A 15,824-nucleotide genomic window follows, 5' to 3' on the forward strand; every position below is an offset into this window, starting at 1 on the left:
GGCACGAAGACCATGCGGTCTTAATACAGGGCCAAAAAATACCGAGGGTAAGCGAGTACAAGTACCTCGGAGTATGGGTAAATGAGGGGGACAGATATATGGAGGTACCAGAGAAAGCATCGGTAGCAAAGGGAAAGAGGAATGCTGCAATTATGAAGCACAGAGCTTTATGTGGATACAATAGGTACGAGGTGCTTCGAGGGCTGTGGAAGGGTGTGATGGTCCCGGGGCTTACATTTGGGAACTCAGTGGTGTGCATGAAGTCAGAGGTACAATCAGGAATGGATGTAAATCAAAGGACGGTGGGCCGCCTCGCGTTGGGCGCTCTCGGGAAGACGACAAATGAGGCTGTAAAGTGTGATATGGGATGGACAGGCTTTGAAGTGAGGGAAGCTCAGAGCAAAATGAGATTCGAAGAGAGGCTGAGGAAAATGAAGAAGAGTAGATGGGCAGAGAAGGTTTTCAGGTATTTGTATAGAAAAAGCGTTGACATGCAGTGGAGAAAAAGAACTAGGAGGCTCACCTGTAAATATACGGCTGGCAGTGCGGGCGATACGGCAACAAGGAGCATTAAGGGGAAGGTCAGAGAGGCGGAGACGACTTATTGGATGGCAGCGATGGAAAAGAAGCCGGCTCTGAGTAACTACCGAAAGGAAAAAACGAAATAAGGAGGGAAAGGTTTTATGATAATTCAAGGGGAAGCGCTTTGCTGTTTGAAGCAAGGTCGGGCTGCCTTAGAACGCGTAGTTATAAAGCGAGATTCAGTAACAAAGAAGAACAATGTACAGGCTGCGGGGGAACTAAGGAAACGATGGAACATGTACTGATTGAATGTGGCGATATTCACCCAGGTATACGTGTGGGCACGAGTCAACATGAAGCCTTGGGTTTTAGGGACAACAATGGAAAGCTGAACACGTCCGCGATAGCTATAAGTAAGAGACGATAGAGTATTGGTGGCAGAAATGTGGAGATAAAGTACAAAAATAAATAATCGGAAAAATGAGGTCATTCTGCCTTAAGAGGCAGAGAGATGGACCGTGAATTTATATTTTATGGCATAATAACATAGATTTAATCCATGTAGATAAGGTATTAAGCCAACTTGAAACAAGGAAGTTTTTTTTTTTTCGAGCCTAGTGGCAGACATGTCACCGCCCTGTTATAAAGGGGACGCTCATAGCATCCATCCATCCATCCATCATTGGGGAAAGGCGCTGATCCGCGCGTAGTAGGTTATTGCTGCGGAGCCTGGCTTGTTCATTACGCTCGATATACTTATGTACATAGATGTGAATAAATTAGTACACTGGGATTCTGCAGTAACAAAATTTAATTTCTAATTGTATATGCAGATTGTTTCCCAACAGCGTTCTTGTCATATAAATGTTCCGACAGCAGCAAACGTTGGTTTGGAGAGCGGTCGCATTTGGATGCGACCGCGCTAAAAAGCTCGTTTCGCTGAAATTCCGGTGTCGGCGGCGTCTTTGGTTCTGAACAAAAAATCAGCGTTGGCCGTGAGTGAAAATTCGAGGTAGTTGCAATAAGGATAGCAGCTCGAGGGCGTTTGCGGTTTGGCCTATACCTTGCGGCAGTCTCCACCGAAGAGCGAAGGCGCACTAGCGATAAGGAAGTGTGCGTGCGTTCTCGTGTGTGTGCGCGCGCGTGTGTTGCGAGTGTGTGCGTGCGCGTAAGGACATGTGCGTGCGTGTGTGTGCATTTGCGTGCGTGTGTGCGTATGTGTGCGCGTCTGTGTGCATGTGCGTGTGTGCGTTTGTGTGTGTGCATTTGTGTGCGTGCGCGTGCATGTGTGCGCGTCTGTTTGTATTGCGTGCGTGCTCGTGTGTGTGCGGGTGTGTGTGAGCGTGTGTATGTATGCGTGTGTGTGCGTGCATGTGTGCGTGCGCGTGTGTAAGGACATGTGCGTGCATGTGTGTGCATTTGCATGCGTGTGTATGCACTTGTGTGCGTGCGCGTGCATGTGTGTGCGTGTGTGTGTGTATTGCGTGCGCGCGCGTGTGTGTGTGCTCGTGTGTGTGCGTGCATGTGGGCGTGCGCGTGTGTGCATTTGTGTGTGTGCGCACGTGCGTGTGCATTTGCGTACGTGCGTACGTGTGCGCGCCTGTGTGCATGTGCGTGTGTGCATTTGTGTGCGTGCGTGCGTGCGTATGCATTTGTGTGCGTGCGCGGGCATTGTGTGCGTGTGTGTATTGCGTGTGTGCGTGCGCGCGCGTGTGTGCGAGCGTGTGTGTCTGCGTGTGTGAGTGCATGCGTGCCTGCGTGTGTGTGAGGGCATGTGCGTGCGTGTGTGCGTATGTATGTGAATTAGTCTGCGTGCGTGTTTGCGTGTGTGTGTGTGCGTGTTTGTGTATGTGGTGTGTGTGTGCGCGCACGTGTGTGTGTGTGTGTGTGTGTGTGTGTGTGTGTGTGTGTGTGTGTGTGTGTGTGTCTGCGTGCGGATATCGCTGTTGCGCTCTAGTTGCGTGCTTAGTAAACTGAACGAAAAAAAAAATTCTTCAGACAGGTTTCAACCAATGTATCATGAAACTATCTGTTCACTGATTATTCTACAACATTTAATGTTTCTTGGTCCTAATAGGCATAGATGGGGCAGCTCAGAGAGTGACATCTGAATTTAAAACAAGAATTTACCTTTCCGGCTTGATGACGACGTGAGGCGCATAGGCCACTCAGGCTATCAGTGTTGTGTTCAGAAACCTCCCGTTCTTGAGAAGGACGTCTTGCTGGGCGAGTTGGTAATATACCATTATTAAACGTAGCGCAAAACAACGCGGACAAAGTAAAGTGGCAACATACACAGCGCAGAGATTATTAGACTGAAAAGAGCCCAAGGAACTAGTGATGAACTTCAGAACTCCTCTGTTCTTCACGTGGAGGAGGCTCGTCGCTGCAGAAGCCGAAGCACAGCCTCTTGCTTTACGTGCCCGTTGATTCAGCATCGCCATGCTGTGGAGTCGCTGTCTCTACATGCAATAATTTTGGCGTACATTCAGTGGTTGGGTAAGGCACTTCCGAAGCAGTTGAACCTTTTAGCCCCCGTCGCTCCCGAGAAGTCGGCAGTAGAGCCTGCCGTTTCTGCGGAGGTTTCCTGGTTCTTTGCTGCACGGTCAGGAATTTGGGCAGCCGTGGAAAATGCTAGGCAGATCGTCTGAAGAGAGCGTAGGTTTCTTTCGGGCGTGCAACAGGACATTTCCCTTGTACTCTGCATGATATGTTGCAGAGGTCGCTTCTTCCGGGAAATGCTTCGCGCACACATGGTCAGTAGGCTCCAAAACTGTCTGCTCTCGGAATCGTCCGTCGCCACTTCTCTAAGCGCTCTGGTTTACGCGGAGCCTTGAAAAGCGGCACACACTCCGTACAAGTCTTGCAATTCGGGGCAAAACATTTTTTGCCCATTTCGAGGCGCAGCCAGCGACAAGGCCGCTAAAGGGTACTGGGCATCATAGACAGCGTCGTGGTAATACGTGCACTCAATCACAATACACGAATCAGCAAAACAAATGCACTGACAGGGCTCACAGGCACAGGGCAACGCGTTTATAAATCACAGAATGCCATGCACACAAAGCTTTCAAGAAGATCTTTCTTTGCGCACGAATTTCAGAATGAGCGCTGCGCGAGCCCCCGAGACCCCATTCTGTAGCGCCATCTCAACGCGCGCCGCGAGAACTACTCGCGGCTAAGCGGAGCGGCGAGTGTCAGCACCTAACTTATTCTTACACCGTGGTATCAGCACACTCTGCAAACCCTGGGAACGAGGCGGCTCACCTAAATGCTCGAGGTTTCGTCAGCCGGGCAGGTGAGCCGCCCGTTCCGGGGAGATCCGCGAGAGATGGGCTGGTGTCCTTTCACGACATCACCAGTCATTATAAACTAGAGCGGAGGCTTTATCCGCCCCCGCACAAGCGGTTGACCAAGGCGCAGGAATGCGCCTGGAGAAAACTGCAGACGTGATCTTTTCCCAACCCATACGTGTTGAGCAAATTATACCCCGAGGAGATTAAGCCACAATGCAAATGGTGCCAGGCAGTGGCAAGTTATGACCATTTAAAGTGGGAATGTAGCATGGTGCCGCCACCGGCGGATATTATGCGTGATCCGTCGCTCGAGCAGTGGGAGGCCGTGTTGACCAGCTCAGACCTAGTCGTCCAGACAAGGGAGTGGGCCACACATACCGCCGTCAACCTTGTGTTGATGGCCATTCAACACGGAATCTTCCCCAACTGTTTTCTGACGAAATAAAGTTTTTCTCTCCATCCATTCTCGCTAGTGACACAAGACGCCTTGGGGCCCCACGCTAGTTTTCAATTTTTGTGTCTTGGGTAAACGCGAGCGCAAGAGCCCAAGAGTGGTTTGGGTTCTGCGCATGCGCCCTGGCGGCTCGCAAGCTTCTTGGGTCCCCAAGCTCCTTGGGGCCCAAGTCTCAAACTCTCTATTGTGTCTAACAAAGAAACTTGAAATAAACAGCGCAAGAAACGGACGGCCACGGAAAGGAAGCACACAGGACAAGCGCTGTCCTGTGTGTTTCTTTTCCGTGGCCGTCCATTTTTGGCGTGGTTTATTTCAAGTATGCACAACCAACTAGCCCAGTCAGCTACTTTGCTAACAAAAAAAAAAGCGAGCCTTTGAAAGTAATCTTTCCTTCATTCATAGCGACGGTCTCGTTCTGGCAGACTTGATGCCTTCAGGTAGTATGCGAGCGATTATTGGTCAGCTGTCAGCTCTTAAAAAGATCACGTGACACGTGGCGCCAAAAGGCAGAAAAAGATTGTTCTACACTCGCCGCCATGACTGCGATCGGTGCTGAGTAACACTCCTAGGTTCAAATGCACATATATACGCTATAAAGTGGACGGCGGGATGACCGCCGCCGTAGCTCAGTGGTAGAGCGTCGGACTCGTTATTCGATGGTCGCAGGTTCGGTCCCTGCCGGCGGCAAGTTATCTTTTCGTCCGCTTTACTTTCTTCACATTTATGTCCCAATTATTACAAATAACATCCACTATACTTTCGTTTATTCGTTTATTAGTACCTCAAGGGTCCCGAGGGACATTACATGAGGGGTGGGCAAGAAAACATGATAGATAAAAAGAAAGCAAAAACAGCACCATCAATAACAACAACAAAAAAAAAGAAAAGCAGCAGTAGATCACATTTACAAGGATAAAATATGGCTTTTTACTGCAGTTTTAAATTGGGCAAACTGAGATGACATGACGATGTGGGCGGGAAGGTCGTTCCAGTCTTGCGCAGTCTGCAGGAAAAATGACTTCTGGAAGGTCTTTCTTTTAGAAAGTACGGGATAGACGGTGTTGGGGTGAGAATGGCGCGATGTCCGATGTGCAGGTCTGATGAATGCATTGCCTGGTGGCAAGGAATGGAAGAACTTATGATACAGGCACAAACGTGAAACTTTACGGTGAGTCGCAAGATGAGGAAGGTTAAGTTGAAATTTGACTGCTGACACACTTATGTTAGTCGAGTAATTCGCAATAATGAATCTGGAAGCACGGTTCTAGATGGATTCGAGCATAGTAGAAAGGTTAGCTTGATGTGGATCAAAAATGGCATTAGCATACTCAAGTTTAGGCCTTACGAGTGTTTTATAAACTATTAGCTTAGTAGAATAAGGTGCCGAGGCAAGGTTGCGACGAAGGTATCCGAGAACTCGATTAGCAGAGTTAATAGGCTTCCCAAGCAACGCTTAGCGGCGCTGCTGCTCTTGACACGCAGCGCCATCTCTGGCAGAAAAAGAGAAACTGGGGCGTGATCAGCGAGCGCTTCCCCTTCTCGCCACCGCGTTGCCGCTCGCTTCCGTGCACGTGCAGAGCTCTCGCGGTGCACTTGCGGCGTCTCACAATGTACCGCGTGCAGTGCGGCTTCAAAAGGATCTTCAAGCTTGACTGGCACTTCCGCAAAGCGAACTTGATAAAATGAGGAAAGCTCGTCAATCACGTTAACGGTGAAGAGCAGACGATCGACGACAACCACGCCCGACTCAAAGCGAAATGCATTTCCCAAGTCGCGATTACACCGTGTAGGACGTATACCTCGAGGTAAGTCTCATTCTGTCATGTTAAAGATGAATAATGGTCCACATGCACTCCGAAATGAAGCCGTACACGCTATCGATGTTCTGCGGCGTGGACTACGAATCATATGATTGTTGTTTTGACATGGCATGCTTACAGTAGCAGCCGTGTACTTTCGTGAACAAACGTTTGCGGCGTGCGAAAAAAAGATTATACGGCCATGGCACTGCTTCCTGAGAAGGTTAGAGTCAAGTCCTCCGTGCCGCTGGAGAATCACCCGCCGATTAAGACGCGAGGCAGCTAGCTGAGCTTCAACCACTGTGAAGCAAGATGAACTGCTCGCCTCGTTTTTTCGGCTCTCGCGTCATGCTTGCAGTCTCTTTTTATGATACCGACTTGACAGGCGTATAAAACCTGTTGCGTGAACGCGGCTAGAAAATCGCACAAAGTCAGAAGGTGGTTAATTCAAGGTTGCAATTGCAAAGCATGTATGAAGTGCCAGTTAAATTTAGCGGCTTAAATATATATCACCCCAATAAAGTGACAAAAACAAAGCAAACCTGCAGAACGATGTCAAAGCTTGGTGAAAATGCACAGACGTCCGTTCCGGCGTGATAAAGCAGCCTTCCCGACGCGTGAAATGCAGGCGCCGAACTTCTGACAATGTGCGGAGTTCAGTTGAATTCAACCAACCGCGCAACGCTAACGGTATAACGCGAATGTGAACGTTCAACAACGACGGGTAGGTCTCACGAGCACGGGGAATCAAAACACAAAGTTGCTTCACCTACAACCGTAACTGGACTTTAACAATGCGAGAAGACAGCGAGTAATCATTACTGTAGTCGCTGCGTGCATGCGCCCCGTTACTTACCGATTCAGGTAGTCGGAACGAACGAAAGCGATGAACTCAGACAGCCAAAATAGAAGGCGAGACAGCGCTGTCAGCTATCCACGCTTGCCGCCTTTATTTCTCGTGCGACACGCCCGGGAACCGATACAGTTTAACACGTGAATCGTGTGCCTTGTCTGCACTGTTGTGGCTGGCCACTAAACCGCAATACTTCGGACCACCCTTGCGCTTCCGCGGGGTCGCTTCTGCCATCGTGGAAATGCGCAGCTTCGCACAGCAAGCCTCTCGGTTCAACGTGCCGAGCTGACGGCCCCACAGTTACCCGCACCGAGAGAAGAACGCGAGCGCACGTGCGCTACCGCTACCGTGAAAGGGGCTGAGTCGGCCGCGCGACGGTTCAGTGTTGTCCGACAGAGCCGCAGCGCGGCTGGCGCGGCGCTGTCGTCGCCCCGCAAACTTGAGCTTGGGTTCCCTATAATGCCAATGATGTGTTGTGACCATGTTAAATCAGATGAGATATGAACACCTAAGTATTTGGTAGTGTTAGCAGCGGCTACGGGGTAATTGTGCAGAGTGTAAGTGTTAGCGATGTAGTCTTTACGTCGGAGAAAAGTCATTACAAAAGTTTTGTTAATATTTAGGGACATAAACCAGTCTTTACGCCATTCCTGTATAGTGTTAAGATCTGTCTGTAAAACGGAAGAATGTAAGATATTTGTTTCAGGGTGATACAGCACGCAATCATCAGCGAATAATCTAATGTTAGAGTTGATGTTACATGGCAAGTCGTTAATGTAAATGGAAAAGAGAAGGGGACCTAGTACCGTACCTTGTGGAACGCCAGAGTGAACACGAGAGAGGGGAGATTTGCAGGAGCTCCTCCCTTGGCATTCCTTGGCATTATTGTCTGTTCTCATTAGAAATGTGTGTAACAAAGAAAAACGAGCCCTTAAAAATAATCTTTCCGTCTTTAAACGAAAGAAGGACATGATACTGTAGCGCAGAGCTCGAAAAGAAACACCGCGAGGCCGAAAGAAGTAGTAAAGTCAGCCTCTTACTCTTTACATTCCAGTTTTGCCCTACGACACTATGTCGAATTGAATAAAAATCAGCGGGAAACACGAAGCACAGCGAGAGAACACGACTGGACACGACTGTCCCGCCGTGTTCTCTCTCTGTGGTTTGTGTTTCCCGCTGGTTTTCTTTTTTTATCCAATTCGACAAGTACCAACTAGCCCCAGTCCATCGCTTTAAAATCATATCCTTCTATAAGTACTAACTTGGCCAAGAAAAACTAATTCTGGAACGAAAGCACAATAGCAAAAAAGCCACGACACAAATGAAACAGATTGGATGCGGCCATGTTCGTTGTTTTGGTCACGGTTGTTCACGGAGCGCTATTGTAATGTATCTGGCTCATTTTGACTCAAGTGCAGGATTTGGCTCAATTCCGGTTTGAAAATAAGTTTTCGAGTTCGCGTCACAATCAGGAATTGCCCCTTTTGAATTACAATTGTTATTAAAGTGAAATATACTAAGGCGCGCCTACGCTCCCATGAAATTTAGCCCAGTTTCGGTTTTCGGATTTGGCCCTCAGAGAACGAGGTCAGAGAACGAGGTGTGATAGCCAGAAACGTGTCGCATATTGGACACTGAACTTGGTCGCCATCCCGCGGCACGTTGAAATGTGATTTAACATTAAGGCCGGACTAGAGGGAAATGCAAAGCGCGTCGTGCCGCCCCCGGCCGCGATTTTTCTCGGAGTAAGCGCCTGAGCGGGGAACGCGGTGTAACAGCCAGGTGAGGCAGGCGCGCGTCGCAGAGCTATTTTTCGTTTGGATTAGCGTGATGCTATGAGCGACACCGACGCTTTTACTACGCTTGGGCTAAGATCGCCACCTGGCGACGTGTTGAGCTATTGACAAAATTGAACTATTGAAAACGCGCCGAATGGGACGGTCATGTAACGCGTTGCAGGTGTTAATCTCGGAGGCCGCAGTAATGACGAATTACTTCACTTTACGGCTCCCAGAGGGCAACACCACCCCGCCGACCGAGAGAGTGGTAGATATAAAAGGCGCGTTCGTAAAGAATGTAAAGTCTGTGACCGTGGCGCACTGGATAGCGTGCTCGGCATTTGTTGTTGCGGACCGAGTGGTCGTGGGTTCGATGCTCGTTGACGGAACCATGTGTTTGCCATCTGATCGGGTAAATCTTTTTCACGTTATTTCCGTGACGGAAATACGTCACTGAAGTCTTGGTGGACCGCGGCATAAAACACTTTCGTGTTAAAAAAAACGCCACAATTAATCTCTTTGGCGGTGAGTATGATTGACGGTGCGTTTGCACACGATGGCCCAATCGAATGATTTATGGACGCTTCATAGATTTCCCGGGCGCGTCTGGCAAATCTATGAAGCGTTCGCAATTTATCGGTGAATCGGCCAACTTTGGACCCTCTTACTCTCAAAGAAGCCACGACTCGAATTTCGTCCTTCCTTTGACCGAGTTGAGCACAGCGCCGCTGTTTGACTGAAAACGACACCTCGCTTTTCAAGAATCGCTGCACATATTCCCTTATATGCAGTAACTTGTTCGACCTAGAGACGGCGATGCCACCAACTTTCTCAAGTCAAGGTGGCGCGTTGAGTGAAGGGACGTTCTAGAGTACGGGGATGAGGCAGCCTAGGAACGATGTCGACAAGAAACCAATGTTAAGCTGTTTATTGAACGGCACTCGGCGACAATGCGCGATGGCGACAGTCAAGGCAAAAGCACGGGCTCCGAGCGCGAGCGGCGTTTAGAAGAGGACGACCCACTAAGAGCCGCTGGAGAGCGCAACCGTTAAACAGTACCAATTGCTTCTAGAAAACAGCTACATCGATTGCATCAGAAACAGAAGCGGATCATGTATGTACGTACATATGAGAGCGAATTCCGCAGGCTTCCCAGGCGTTCGTTTTCCCCTCCGTGTCACAGCAGTACATGTTGTTGCTGGTCTACACGCACATGTGATTTATAATCCCTTCGAGTAGGCGCACAATCGTGTCATCGTCGATCAATGTGGAGTAAAACACGGCCGCACTTTCCGAACGCGGGCCACTGCCCGCCATTTTGCCGGCCGCCACTGCCGCGCCAAGTGCATTGCGGTCTAACGCCAGCCGCGTGGAGCGCGTCAAATAGGAACATGCTCTATCTCCGCGCCGAATTTCGCCGGGCGCGCCAGCTACGCCGTGACGCCAGACGTAAGTTCTCCGCTTTTGGCCGGCGTAGCTTAACTGTGTGCACGCTACGCCGGACTATATCTAGGCCTTTAGGGAGGCAATCACAAGAGCAACCAGACATCGGTGGCAAGGTAGATAGATACGCAAGGTAGATAGATACGCATATAGAAGCGCTCAAGTTGCCAAAGGTCCGCTAAGAAATGCTTCGCATTTCAAAAAGATATATATATATATATATATATATATATATATATATATATATATATATATACATCAATGGCGTTGCCAAAAATTTTTTTCGAGGGGGGGGTCGGGGGGCTGGCATGTCAATATTGCCACGCCCGCTTCTTGATTTATTTTGATGCATTCGGTTTTGACCAGCAAGGACGGTTATGAAAGCTCGACGCTGTCCGCGCTGAAATGTTCCAGAAGCTTCGCAATTGTAGTAGATCGTTAAGATTGCGCGCACGACGCGAATAGTCTAGATTATTCCAGGGCTTGCGCGACCACCAATCATAAGGCTGGAAAGTACGATGCGAGATGTATAAGAGATCCAGCCATGAGCAGTTTTATCGACGGCCGACGCTGTGTTCGACGCTATCAGTGTACTGTGTGTATTGCTGTAGTTTGACTTCCCTTTTCTCGGCCACAAGTTCGTCCAAATAAAGTTCCATCTTGGACACGTCGGCTGCTTCCTTCGTCGACGTCACGACTCCGTAAGATCTGGTGGAGGTGCTGCTTTGTCCATGTTCTGGACGCCCCCGCAAGACCGTGATCCAAGTCCACGTCGTCAACAAGAAGACCCGAAAGACATCTCTGATCGTCGAGCTAGCCGCAGGCAGCTAGGACTACAACCCGAGTTCGGATCCCTACCTGGCATTACAAGTGCCAAGACGACAAAGCAAGCGGCCACGATGACAGCACCTGTGCAACCTACGCCACTCCTCCTTCAGCAGCCCAGGGAGCCGCCGAAATTCCGTGGGTCATCCAGCGAAGACCCAAGCTGTGGAATAATCTAGGCTGTTCGCGTCCTGCGCGCAATCTTAACAAAACGAAATCGCGAAGCTTCTCGAGCACCGCGGCGCGGTCAGCGTCGAGTGTTGATAACCGTCCTTGCTGGGCAAACCCGAATACATCAAAATAAAACAAGAAGCGGGCATGTCATTATACATGTGTGTGTGTGTGTGTGTGTGTGTGTGTGTGTGTGTGTGTGTGTGTGTGTGTGTGTGTGTGTGTGTGTGTGTGTGTGTGTGTGTGTGTGTGTGTGTGTGTGTGTGTGTGTGTGTGTGTGTGTGTGTGTGTGTGTGTGTGTCAAAGCTCGAATCGCAGTTCGTCAACAGTTGAAAAGTATGTGCTTTAGAGTGGCTAAAAAATTACACCATCTCCCGCTAAAGGGGACCATGAGGCGATGCGAAGCCGGAGCACTTGCACGATCTCGTTCCGTTGGCGTTCGTTGGGCATGCTACCGACCTCGCGTCGTGGAACGCGAAGAGGGACGCTACGCGCGTCGTATCTTCCTTCTAGCCTGGCCGTTGATTCTCACAGGGCGAGCGGGGAACGCGGTCGACAGGCGGGCGAGAGGGGGGCAGCGTGCGAGAGGAGAGAGAAGCGGAGGGGACGCGCATGCGCTCGAGCTCATCGCGGCGTTGCGCAGGAGAGAATTTCGGCATGTCTAGCCCGCGTTTCAGAGGAAGAGTGGAAAGGGGAGGGGAGAGGGGATGGGGAGAGGGTGAGTGGAGAGGAGGTGTGTTTAGAGGGTATGCGCATGCGCAGTAAGGGTGGTCACGCCGCACACCACCACCACCGGATTGAGCTCCGCCTTAAGATACTTCACATCTAAAAATCACACCATATCCACGGAGTGAATATGATGAGTGGGCGAAGCTGCGGAGGTTCATCGGTAAACCGTGAATCTTCCGTGAATTCTGCCCAGTACATCATCACCGACGTGAGATCGGGCGCGTTTATACTAAAGGTTCGATGAGAGTTATGACGACTTGCAGCTCACTTTATTTTACATGTACGCTGTGAATTTTCATTGTTTAATCACGCACAGGACCAACCGCACACACGCACTACCTTGGAGGTCAAAATCCAGTGCCTATATATACGGGGTGGTCAGTGAACGGGTGTGCAGCGCGAGCGGTCTGTTTTTAGGGGCGAAGCTCCTTAAGGCGGCACCCGTTCGTCCCTCGTAGTCGTCGTCGTCGTAGTAGTAGGTAGTAGTAGTAGTCGTAGTCCGTAACAAGTCTTACGCTTTGACCTCCAAGGTGGTGCCGGTGAGAGATTTTTCCTGTGCGTTGTTGAACAATAAAAAATTCGCAGCGTGCGCGTTAACTAAAAGCCGAATTCTTCTGTCTCTCATTCCCCATTAGCAGCCATTGGCATGTTCCAGTAGGAAACGTTAGTAGAAGTAGAAGTGTAAGTGTTAGCTAAAAGGCGACTTCTTCTGTCTCTCATTCCCATTAGCAGCCATTGTTTACCTCCAACGTAGTGCCTGGTGAGATTTCTCCTGTGCGTGATTAAACAATAAAAATTTTGTTCAAAACGCCGTTGATTGATGAAATAAACCAACGAAAGACGCCAGATGTTTTGTAAAAGCAGAACGAAAGAACGCCAGATGTTTCTAAAGCAAAACGAAAAGACGCCAGCTGCTTAACGAAAGACGCCAGATTTTTCTAAAGCAATGGTTTTCTAAACAATGAAAATTCACAGCGTACATGTAAAATTAAAGTGAGCTGCAAGTCGTCATAACTCATCGAACCTTTAGTATAAACGCGCCCGATCTCACGTCGGTGATGATGTACTGGGCAGAATTCACGGAAGATTCACGGTTTACCGATGAAACTCCGCAGCTTCGCCCACTCATCATCATTCATTCCGTGGATATGCTGTGATTTTTTTTTCAATCAAGACGCTGCCGCGACGCTGCCTGCGTCGGCGCTGCTGCGCCGCGAGGCAAGATGGACCGCAGGAGAGGAGAAAGAGGGGGAAGCGTAGGAGAGGAGAGGGTGATACATATGACGTACTGTCGCAGCGCATTGTCTTTAGCGAGCCTTCATGTGTGCACGCCCCCTCCGTTTTTAAGACTGGTTATGGGAGAGGGGAAGGGGGAGGGGAAGTGGAGAGGCGAGGGGAGAGGGAGAGGGGAAGGGGACCGGGTGAGTGGAGAGGGAAAGGGGAGAGGGGTAGAGGACATGGCGAATGGTGAGGGGGAGTGGAGAGGAGATGTGTGGAGAGGGTATGCGCATGCGCAGTAAGGGTGGTCACGCCGCACACCACCACCACCACCACCGGACAGATACTGCCGTTTACTGCCGGCTACCGGGAGATACGCCGGACAACGGAGACGTGACAAGGTTAGACTAAGAGGAGCTACGCCCCTAAAAATAACAAAAGTTCAAAAGAAAACAAAAGCTGGCATACGTATGACCCGGCGACGGTGGTACGTCCCGAGAGCCAAGGCGTCGAGCAGTCCCCCAGAGTGCTGGATAGTCTTGCGTCGGTTGGGAATGCCGAGCAGTTTCTTCCCGGGGTAGTCTAGTTTCGTCGCTTATGCAGGTGGCATTCTCAGTATATACACGGGCAATAAATGACCGGAGATCGACGAGTGTCACATGCGTCTTTGCAGATGTTGTTGCAAGCCGATGGTTTAAGGCGAATGAACCACGATTGCGGAAGTTTTGTTTTGCCACACTTTCGATACCGAGCCACCGTCTTCGCATCGTTTACGTCAAAACTATGTCCTGTGCAGGGGTGTGCATGGGTGCTGTTGCGACTTGGTTAGCGTGGCCAGTGTAAACACGAGGGGGCATTATGCCCGGAGCAGTCAGCAGGACAAATTGATGCAAGAAGGTACTTTATGGACAAGTATTTACATCGTTCGATCTCAGTGAACAGACACCTGCGCTCTTTGGTGCGCCGGATTAAATAACATGATTGGGGTCCACCCCCTCTTTCTCCTCTGAGTGCGGTGGTCCTAATTCCACCAATCCGACAGCACTGGTAGGTGCATAATGGAAAGCTCACCCCCGCCTCAAAAGTCAATGTCCAGTTGACGACGTAGCGCTTAGAGGTTCAAAATTGACTCCTCGAACGACCCTTTTTGAGGAATTGGCGGCTCGTTGACCCCACTTAGGCGCACCTGGACGGGATAAGGCCAGACTGGAGCCAGGATGCACGGCGTTGGAGCGGCTACACCGCAGGTGTACATAGTGTTACTCTCTCTCCCCTCCATCACGCTCAGAAATGTCGTTCTCAGTCACCGAGAAGCGTGGGAGAACGGCGACTGGCGTCGGCGGTCGCGACGGCCAAGTCAGTGGCAGAACAGTGTATAGGTGGCGAAACGCCTATGTCATTTTTTTAATAATTGTTTTGTTAAATCGGAGTAAACATTTTACAATCATCAATTTGCCTGTCTTTCGGAACATTTTTCCGTCTAAACAGATGTATGCACCCTGCATCTGTGATTTTCTCATGGAAACGTAGCGATGTCTTCGTTCACAGCCTGAGCGGCACGCGGTCAATTCATCGCTTTATAGCCCTGACACGCGGGTACTGTACAGTCCTCTACGCAAGGGGAGTTCTGCCGCAAAGGCGTTCTTGGGCAGCGACACACGACAAATGAGCATCTCCCCACGCGGCAATTTTCCTTTTCCGGAAATCAGATCCCGCATCGACTTTTCAAACGTGCAGTGTTCTTAGCTCTCGCACACAGCGTGCATAACTCAACAATGCAGTCTTTCAACGAAGGCTCCGTGGGTGCTGCCTAATTCCCTCTTTGATGTAATTATGTCTGACTCGCCGAAAATGCACGCCCGAGGCAGTGACGTCACCCTCTGTGCGCCCTCATCAAGTTCCTAGTGCCGACATGATGGATCCGGCAGTGCCATTTTCTTTGTAAATAATGTGGTGCATTGTAGTCTGCACAGTGGGCGCCGTCAACAATACCCCCAGCTGCAACAGCTTGCCTTTTTGATGGTTTCTCTCCTGCTGGTTTCACGAGCAGCGCCTCTTTTTAACACGAAAGTGTCTTATGCCGGGGTCCACCAAGACTTCAGTGACGTATTTCCGTCACGGAAATGACGTCGAAAAAATATACACGATCAGGTGGCAAAGAAATAATGTTCCCTCAACGGGCGTCGAACCCACGACCGCTCGGTCGGCAACAACAGATGCCGGGCACGCTATCCACTGCGCCACGGTCTTTTTTTTTTTTTTTTTTTTCTTTATTGCCTGCTTTTGACAAGAAACAAACAAAAACAAGAAGAAACGCTATTTACAATACAAACACTGGTTGCGTAAAAAGGGAGAGGGATCGACAGGAAAAAAAAAAGGAAAGGCCATACTGGGACTAATGAGGACGCTCTAAACCTCCTTCATTTGCAAAAGAAGCTCTACACGATCTAACCAATCAGGAACATCTTCAAGAAGTTTTTGTTCTTCAACAAAACGGGTTACGCTTTCTTTGAAGTATTGACGCGCCGGACGGGCGTCCGCATCAGCGTGCCGTATGGCCATCCTGCACTTCCATATGCTGTGGAGTGCAATCAACATTATCAGATCAAAAGGTGTCCCGTCATCACTTTCAACAGAGAGATATCGAATTCCAGGGGGGTCTAAGGGGAAATCTTTTTTGATGGTACGCTGCAGTACGTCCCATAAAAACACAGCGTCCCAGCAGTCGAGGAACAT

At 49.9% G+C, this 15,824-nt stretch overlaps 1 protein-coding gene and 1 non-coding gene across 2 annotated transcripts in view; one reads left to right on the forward strand and one right to left on the reverse strand.

Moving 5' to 3' along the window:
• Positions 1 to 15,824, reverse strand: part of LOC119372477 (sodium- and chloride-dependent GABA transporter 1) — a 1,056,622-nt gene that overhangs the window by 479,649 nt on the left and 561,149 nt on the right. The gene's annotated exons all lie outside the window — the stretch shown is intronic.
• Positions 4,888 to 4,959, forward strand: Trnat-cgu (transfer RNA threonine (anticodon CGU)). Its single transcript has one exon. It is a non-coding gene; the product is annotated as a tRNA-Thr (tRNA).

Source organism: Rhipicephalus sanguineus, chromosome 10 (assembly GCF_013339695.2).
Source record: "Rhipicephalus sanguineus isolate Rsan-2018 chromosome 10, BIME_Rsan_1.4, whole genome shotgun sequence".
Lineage (NCBI taxonomy): Eukaryota > Metazoa > Arthropoda > Arachnida > Ixodida > Ixodidae > Rhipicephalus > Rhipicephalus sanguineus.